Below are 10,026 nucleotides of genomic sequence, written 5' to 3' on the forward strand. Positions count from 1 at the left end.
TTTCAGGTTGAAGCATCTTTTTTTGTCAGCATGAATCATCTTAATTATGGCTTGAATAATTGCTGCGATGGAATTTCAAATTTCGAGGTTTGATATCCTGTGAAGGGTGCAAATGTGCTTGAACAATTGTTTCTGTGTGTGTGTGTGTGTGTGTTTGGATGCTGATGTGGGTCATTACCCCTTCTCTGCCCCCTGGGGAAAGCAGGAAAGAGGAGGAGGGATGGATGGATGGATGGATGGATGGGGGGAGAATTGGAGGATCCCAAGGGAGGAGAATCCAATAAATCAGCCTGCCGTCTCCGTGCTGACATGAGGCTTGTCTGTGAGGGATGTGTGTATGTGTGTGTGTGTGTGTGTGTGTGTGTGTGTGTGTGTGTGTGTGTGTGTGTGTGTGTTTGTGTGTGTGTAGAGGGGATCACAACAACAGCACAGTCTTGTCTAGCCGTCAGTCACCTCCACTCTGGCCTGGAGACACACTCTACGCTATAGACTTTCATTGTTGCTCATTCATTAGTTTTTCTATGGCTGATATATTTATTTAAAAGCTGATGAGTCATCAGTTTTATATTTATCTTGAGCACATTCATAGCAAGGTCACATTCTTTCATTAGTAGACATTGCGATAATTAGCAGATCAAGTCGAGTGCTTAGTGTCACACTTAGAGAGGTTGTTTTTCATATGTTAGAATGTGTTTTGTTTAATGTTTTTTTCCTCTGAGCATAAAATTAGTAATTAGTAATACAACTGTTTTATAGAGAAATGTCATTCAGGGAAACATTCGTTTATACACCACAATATCTTGGCAGGCAGATTTAGAACAACAAAATATTTGACGACACATTAAAAGACGCAAATTTAAAGGGGTGGTTTTTTAAAAGTGGGCCTTGGGCCAATCAATGACCTTCAGATTGCTAGGTTTTATCTATTTGCCAGCTAAATATTTAAAATATAGTAAAAATGTAATTTTCTTTGATTTATTTTGATAAATACAGGTCAAAATAAGTGTTGTTTCATTTTTACAGATTTGTTTTTCTAAAACTGAACAACACTGAACATAATTTCACTCATATTTTGATGTTTTATTGTCACAAATGAAAGTAGAAATAAATAAAATGGAAATAATTAAATGTATAAAATTATATATATATATATATATATATATATATATATATATATATATATATATATATATATATATAATTTAAAAAAATGTAAAGAGTTTGTCGTTTTTCGTTGTACATTTAAGAATTTATGTATATATATTCCACTGTGGGGACCTTGGATTAATAAAGGGACTAAGCTGACAAGAATGAATGAATGAATGAATATATTCCATAGTAAAGTGGACAAAACACTTTACTTTTTTTTGGTAAATGGTGAAAGTAGATAGAAGTAGATAGAAGTAGATAGTAGATAGAAGTAGATAGTGGTCTGGTGGTGGTCTGGTGGTGTAGTAGATAGTGCTGTCGCCTCACAGCAAGAAGGTTGCTGGTTCGAGCCTTGGCTGGTTCAGTTGGCGTTTCTGTGTGGAGTTTGCATGTTCTCCCTTGTGTTGCAGCTGGAAGGGCATCCGCTGCGTAAAAACGTGCTGGATAAGTTGGTGGTTCATTCTGCTGTGGCGCCCCCGGATTAATAAAGGGACTAACCCGAAAAGAAAATGAATTAATGGATCCCTCCTCATATAATGAGTAGACGTCAATGGGGCCTATCATTGCTGGACATTATTTGTATGGAACTTTAAACAGTGTGCACACATGAAGCTCAGTCAAAAACTGTTAAGTCTTGGATTATACTGCTTGATGTTTTCAAATCTTTTGTTTCTAACTTCTAATGTACAGCTTTTCTGTTTATGTGTACTTTATGTATCTCAATGTGTAATAGTCATTTATTTGAATGTTTTAAAACTTCTACTCTTTATTTGGTTTAACATTATTCTTGTTTTTTATAGCAATCTTCTGACTTCTGTTAATGTAGAATAAGTCTACTTGGGTGGGGGGTTTGTTTTAAGATATAGTCATATGGTGTATCCTCATTATTCATTAATTTTCTTTTCAGCTTAGTCGCTTTATTAATCTGGGGTCACCACAGTGGAATGAACCGCCAACTTATCCAGCATATGTTTTATTCAGCGGATGCCCATCCAGCTGCAACCCATCACTAAGAAACATCCATACACTCTCATTCACTACAATTTAGCTTACCCAATTCACCTGTACCACATGTCTTTGGACTGTAGGGGAAACCGGAGCACCCAGAGGAAACCCACGCAAACACAAGGAGAAAAGCCAACTGACCCAGTCGAGGCTTGAACCAGCGACCTTCTTGCTGTGAGGTGATCGTGCTACTCACTGCACCACTGTGACGTCATAAGCTGTATCCTTTCTATATTAAACAAAACTGAAGTAATAAAATCAATTGTTCACAAACCAAGTAAATGGTGAAACAGACAGCCAATCAGAATCAGTCTTAGAATTTAAAGTGATAGACAAAACTGTAGAGCACACTTCTAATTAACAGAATATATTGTCCATTGCTGTAAATGTACCCAGCAGGCACACAACTACATGAGACGTTAATATTAGTCTTGATTTGATTTATTTACTTGATTTGATTGATTTAGGTCATGACGTCAGGACGTTATTATGATGTGCAATAACGATGTAAAATGACGTTGATATTTTGTTGATTTTAGGTTGTGTTGGAAAGTGACCAAAATCCAACATCGAGCCAACATCTTAAACCAACGTCATATTGACGTCATATACTGACACTTATTCATCAGGTATGGCAACCAAAATCCAACATCTGATAGACGTCATAATGGTAACACCCACACAACGTCAAGCTGTAACATCATTAGACATTGGGTTGATTTTAGGTTGGACGTTGGCCTGATGTTGGGTTCTGACGTCAACCCAATTTTCATTTACAGACAAAATGTAACGTCCCGATGACGAGGGTACAACATCAATCTGACATCATATTGACGTCCTGTGCCTGCTGGCTATTGTCTATTGATAAAATAGTTTACTTTTCAGTTATAATTCTTATTGTAAACAGACTTTTACCCATTTTTGTTCATTAAGACCCATTAATAATTAAGAACTGTAACTATTAGCAATAAAAAAAACTGCTACTACTTTAAACGTTCAAGCTCTTAAAAAAAGGATGGAATTATTATTTTAGTATGGTTTTTACAACATCATTGTAGTCATTGTCATTGAATGGCCCTTTAGTCTTTTGGCTGTTAAGATTATTCAAAAGTGGATGTTTTTGCATCAGGTTTACATTTATATGAAGTGCTTTTCTTAGCAAGGTCACATTCTGCTAAGTGCATATATCGCGACAAATCCTTAAGCAGAGAGTCAAGTACCACAAGTGTCACGCCGAGAGCAAAGCACCAACACAAATGCAAACAAATTATCTCTCCGCCGCTGAATAAGTGACCATTTCGGGCCTAAATATAGTCCTGTAATTGGAGAAAGTGAAGACACTGCTGTCAGTTTGATATATGTGCACAGGTATGTTTGCAGTCGAGTGTGTGAAACCATATATCTAGCATGTGAACTGTTCGAGGAAAGGCGAAACTAAAAGCTTTGTGTTTGTGATAAAGAAATATTTCTGTCACTTTTTGTTTTTTAGAATATTCATCTTGTATGAAAATTTGATTGTGGTTTAAAAGCTATTATTTAATTCTTAAAGGTCCCGTGAAGTGCTCTGAAATGTGCATTTTTATTCTATGTTTGACATAATCTTAACTGGAAAACTAGAAAGGTTGGGACGTAGTGTAGCTCCTCTCCGTTAAAAAAAAAAACAGCCTATAGCATTTCGAATCATCACAGTTTTGCAAGTGAGAGTGGTTGAGCTCAAGCGCATCAAATGAAAAGCACCTGAAAGGGCGTGGGGCATGTATGATTTTAGAGAGTATTTGTTTGGTCAAGATTTTATGAGAATTGAAAAAATCGTTGATCGATTTAGGTGGAAATGACAAATTGTACATGTTTATATTTGTTTTTTATCTTCTAAACGCAAATTTTGTCACTGTTTTGGAGCACACTAGCTAATATCCAGTTAATCCTTAAAGATATCCTTAAAGATTGAAACAGACTGAAACAAAAAAAAAAATGTGAATTTTAGTGTAGTGTAAAATAGTGTAAAAATATTTTTACTGCATTTTTGACACATTTAAAAGCAATGGTATTTGTAGGGGAAACTTCTGAAAATTTTCTTCAGCTTAGTCCTTTTATTCATCAGGGGTTGCCACAGTGGAATGAACCGCCAACTTATTCTTCATCTGTTTTACACAGTTGAAACACTCATACACTATGGCCCATTTAGTTTTTTATTAATCTATTGCACAAACTGCATACAAAAATGCCAACTGATCCAGCGGAGACTCAAACCAGCGACCTTCTTGCTGTGACCGTGCTCACACAAATTTATTTTTTGAAATTTCTATCATCTCTGCATAAACTTGAAAAAAACATTTTTTTTTTGAAAATGATTGTCATTTTATGCTTTCTGTTAGTAATGGTGTGAGTACTTGACAACCAAAACAACTATGCTGGACTATTGACTTTATTCTAAAGAAGCGGAAGTGCGCTCATTTTTGCAATTGTTTTAACTTCCGATTCAGTTACCTATAAGAGAAATGACTAGAAAGAATAAACCACAGACAAGTTTGTAGTTTGCTCTACAAACAAGTGTTTGCATGACTATACAAACAAAGCAGAAAAATATTATAAGAACATATCAGTTTGCAACATCAAGCACCATAACAAACTGTTTTTAACGTCTAAAAATGAATTAAAAGTGAATGAGACCGGAAGTCTCAAGCCAAAAAGATTTAAATGGCTGCATCCTCTGGTATTTACCTTGTTCTCAGCTGTCGAGCGGGCGCTGCCATTTGAATCTTTCTGTCTCGCGACTTCCGGTCACATTCACTTCCATTCATTTTTTGACGTTAACAACAGCTCGTTACGCTGCTTGATGTTGCAATTTAATATTTTCTTATTATATTATGCTACTTGGTCTGTGTAGTCATGCAAACATTTGTTTGTTGAGCAAGTAGTTTGGCCATTTTCTGCCGTTTATTATTCCGAGTCATTTCTCCCATAGGCGACTGAATCGGAAGTTCTAAGACAATCGCGAAAACAGGCGCACTTCCGCATTTTAGAATAAGGTCAATAGGACAAATAAGGTGAATGGGATCATGTGTGTGCATATGTAGTGTTTGCTTATAAAAATGACATCGCCATCTACTGGAATGTCATGAATAGTAAACATAGCAAATGTATTACGAAATCATGACATAAAATAGGGAAATATTATGTTCTCGGAAAACCTATTATCTTATTTTGTTTTACCTTAGTACAAATTAATCCTAAAATGTGTTAGTTTTTATTTATTAGGATATTTACACTCAATTTTGTTTGTTTTTCCAACAAAAAAAAAAAAGTTTTTATGAGCTGTTTTTTTTTTTTCAAAGGATGTTTTACAAAATGTTATTAAGGGGTCGATCACACCAAACACGTTTTTTTTTTTTGCGTTAAGAGGCTCCTTTTTTTAATGCTTCACTAACAGCTGTGAGCGTTTTGCGTACTGCTTACACGCCCTGCACGTTTTAACCGGCTGCTGCCCCTCCGGTTTTTGCCATTTTGCCATTTTAAAAAAAGTGTTTGGTGTGATCGGCCCTTTATTTATTATTTCTAATTTCAATGTGATTTTATTTAAACGTTACTTTTTAAATAATTTGTACAATTTCTGAGTACTGCGAACAAAACTATCATAAACAAAAGTAGCATTTCTAAGAACTTGTCATTTTAAAGTCCACATGAACCGGAAGCTGCGACCGTGTTTTTTTTTTTCGTATTGTGAAATTTCCTAAAGAAACGTAAGATTAACTGACAAAACAGTGGCCGTGGCTTGTTTTTTCTGCTACAAGCTGAATGGATGTAGTAAAATAGGCATTTCATTCAGAAAGATCAGGAAAAGGGCTTTACAAGAGTTAATAAAACCTAACAGACACCTCCTCCTGCTAACCATTTCTTTTTCGGCTTAGTCCGTTTATTAATCAGCGGTCACCTCTGTGGAATGCCAACTTATCCAGCATATGTTTTACACAGCAGATGCTCTTCCGGCACAACCCAACACTGGGAAACACCCATACACTCTCATACACACACACTACGGCCAATTTAGCTTATTCAATTCACCCATGTCTTTGGACTTTGGGGAAAACCGAAGTGTCACCACTGTGTTGCCCCTAATTTGTATTATATGTATTTTATATCTAAATAGAAACACAAAAATTTTTAAAACACTCACACATGTGTATTTCTATGTACTTAATATATATACATAACACACACACACACGCGCACACACATTATGTATAAATATAATTTTTTTATTTTGGATGAGGATAGTTGTGATTATTTCCCAGTAATGTCCCTTTAAATATCCCCCTTTCTAGCCATCAGTTCTGAATACTAAAAGCCTATTTTCCCAGTAACATCTTGTTTTTTTTTTCTCTGGCTTTCAAAATGCTCATATCTGTGTTGTTGCAATATTGTGTGGGCTGCAAGTGAAAGTGAATTACCGGGAAAGATCATTGATCAAGTTTGCTACTTCTGAAGGACGTCTCTGGAATAAATAATGTCAAACACTTTCGAGAATAAAAACGCCTTTTGTTGGCTTTTCCTTGGCCTGAAAGGAAACATGTTTTAAGCTTCTCTCGCCTGTACGGAAAAGTGGAGATATTGACCATGACCATATACCTTATAAAAGTTCAAATGCTTATTTTTTTTCCCAAACACGCACACTGAACATCATATATCTTGCATCCTGCAGCATGACTCTAATATGTGGTTCGCTTATGACTATTTCCAATACATACGGACCGCTGTGGCCAAGAGACCTGCTCTGTGCATTAAAATTCATGGGAAAAAATGGCAATAATGACCCTCCCTCCCCCTTCCAGTCCCCATACATCCTCTAAATCTGTATCTCTCTTTTAAGCAGATCCCTCTACACTCCTCCTTCCCTCTATTTTCTCTCCTCCTCCGCATCCCTTCTTTCTGTTTTTCAGCCGCACTGCTGCCAGGTAGTGATTTCTACAGTGGGAAAATTGCTTTTTCAATATCTGCCTCTCTAATTATGAGCCCAGCTAAAGGGGTCGTGCCACTGGAATACTAATAAATGTCTCCTGCGTTTTTGCATTTCTTTACACCCAAAGGGTTTGCGAATTTATACTATTCATGTCACGACGGTGCTTGAAAACGGCTGTCGTTTATTTTAAAGATGAAATTTTGTGAATTATTTTTTATGTCGAAATGATTTAGGCTAAATCGTTGACTGAAATAGCAATGCTTACTTAGCATTTCTCAGATTTTACTGTTAAATGTGTATTTTGAACAGTTAATTAAGCGTAGATAAAGCTCCTGCATTAACATACAATAAAAAAAGCCGTGTCTCCTTAACTAACTTTACAATCTCCTCAACTTAGCCTTGGCTAGAGCTAGCAGACTAAATTTACACTAGTGTGTTTTTTAAACAGCATTTTGCAATGAAAATACAACAGCAGCATTTCCCAACTGAAAAGAGGTCATTTACAAAGCATTCAGTTTTCACAGGTCGAAGATCCCGGTGTAGTGTGTACAACTTTGTACATTTTTGTTACTTTGCAACTAACAAAATTGCAGTAGTTTAAACTTAACCGGCTTAAGCTAGCAGGCTGGTTTAGTTTTCGGTGAAAGTTAGCAAACTAGCTTAGTTTTTGGCTGTTTCTCAATATGCGTTCTTCATCGATCTTGCGTCCTCGTGTTCTCGTGTAACGTCATCATCAACTGCCAAAGTTCAGTTCCAAAACTCAAGACCTCAAAAACGGAGGATGTGTGAAAGTTCCCGGATGTGTTCCTGATATCGAGGATGCATCAATGCAGACTTGAGTGCAAAACTTGCGTGAGAAATCCTAGAAGTCATTGCGGCCGAATAAAGGAGGTGGAAAGTGCAGCATTTAATTTAGGTTGATTATTAAAGTTCAGAGATATAATTTATTTTTTCTCAGGAGTAAAGTGAAATAGTGAAAGTAAACATTACCATGAACATCATTCTAAAAGAATAAACACATTAGGGGTGTTAGTTTGCTGAAAATTGTATAAAAATCAGTTTTATTTATATTGTGCAACATATATTTGTAAGGTCTTTATGCATATTGGGAAAAGGGTAAAACAATAAATCATTGTATGAATGCTGCACTGTTGAAATAATTATCTGTTAAAAATGCGTGAAGGTCATCATGTGACCATTAGGAAGAACCAGTGAGGAACGCAGAAACTCATTTCTCACAGGTCGTATTCTGTTCTTGCGGTCTCCTGAGTTTGTTTTTCCGAGGTAATTTGGCAAGACCGGTCTTCACAAGAGCGCAAGTCTGTTCTCAGCGTTCTTGGATTTGAGAAACAGCCTACGGCTGAAACTAGCAGACTAATTTAGTTTTTGGCTTAAGTTAACAGACTAGTTTCGTTAATTCTGGCTTACGTTAGCAGACTAGATTAGTTTGTGGCTAAAGTTAGCAGACTAGTTTAGTTATTGTCTTAAGTTAGCAGAATAATTTGTTTTGGCTAAAGTTAGCAGGCTAGCTTAGTTTTAGGCTAAAGCTAGCAGACTGGTTTAGTTTTTGGCTTAAGTTAACAGACTAGCTTAGTTTTTTGCCTAAAGTTAGCAGACTAGCTTAGTTTTTTTCTGGCAAAAGGTAGTATAATAGTTTAGTTTTTGGCTTAATTTAGCACACTAGCTTAATTTGTGGCTAAAGCTAGCAGACTAATTTAGTTATTGACTTAAGTTAGCAGAATAGTTTAGGTTTTGGCTAAAGTTTGCAGACTAGTTTAGTTTTTTGCTAAAGTTAGCAGATCAACTTAGGTTTTGTCTAAAGTTAGTAAACTAGTTTTTGGCTAAACTTACTAGACAACTAGTTTGCTAATTACACACAAAAACTAGTCTGCTAAGTCGGGCTAAAGTTAGCGGACTAGTTTTTGGCTAAACTTACCAGACAACTAGTTTGCTAATTATAAAATAGAAATAGATTAGTTTAGTTTTTGGCTTAAGTTAACAGACTGGCTTAGGTTTTGGCTAGCAGAATAGTTTATTTTTGGCTGAAGTTAACAGATGTTTACTTTTTAGTTAGTAGACACTATATTTTTGAGTTTACATATAGCAACAGCTCTGGCTTTTTATTTGTTCAGTTTTTTTAAATACATATTTCATGTCAAATAAAAGTTAATGCTATTTAAAGAAATATTGAAGAGCAAAAATCACCTTTGAAGATTTTCATATAGTATATTTTATTTATCTACACTTGTGTCTCTCCTGAAATGGACTATTAAATGTATTGAATTCATATTTAGTCAAATTTAATAGGAAAAAAACAAACTTGCGATTATTCTATGCATTTGACCAAAACATTGGTATCTGTATCAGAATTGGCAGACTTTTTTAGTTGAAATTGGTATCATATCAGCCAATAAAAAGGAAAAATCATTTTGGTGCATCTGTAATGAACAGCAGAAGGTTTGCTTAAGGATATAAAAGGACTTAATGAAATCAATAAGTGTTTCGACCATGAATAAACTGCTTGTAAGATGTTGCATTTACCTCAGGAAACCTACCTAATGTGTACTGTTAGTTAGTAAAGAAAATGAATGAATACATTGTATTCATCATTTAGGGCCTACTCACACTATGCCATCCGTACCGTGCCCAGGCCCATTTCTCGGATCGTTTGATAACTGTGAGTGCGCTGAATCGGGCTTAAGCACGGTTCACTTGGGTGGCCCTGGCCCGGTTGGAAGAGGTGTGCCTGAGCCCGGTTCACTTGGAGTGCAAAACGCGCCAAAGCCCGAAACTGAAAGCGAGACGTGACTTTTAAGGGACTGTTTCATATGGATTTATTAATCATTCTTACTGTTCAGTGATCGCAAACTGCCGTAGTTTATTAAAGACGCAAACCCCTCACTGCACGACAGCTG

The sequence above is a fragment of the Danio rerio genome, chromosome 22 (assembly GCF_049306965.1).
Source record: "Danio rerio strain Tuebingen ecotype United States chromosome 22, GRCz12tu, whole genome shotgun sequence".
NCBI classification, from domain to species: Eukaryota; Metazoa; Chordata; class Actinopteri; order Cypriniformes; family Danionidae; genus Danio; species Danio rerio.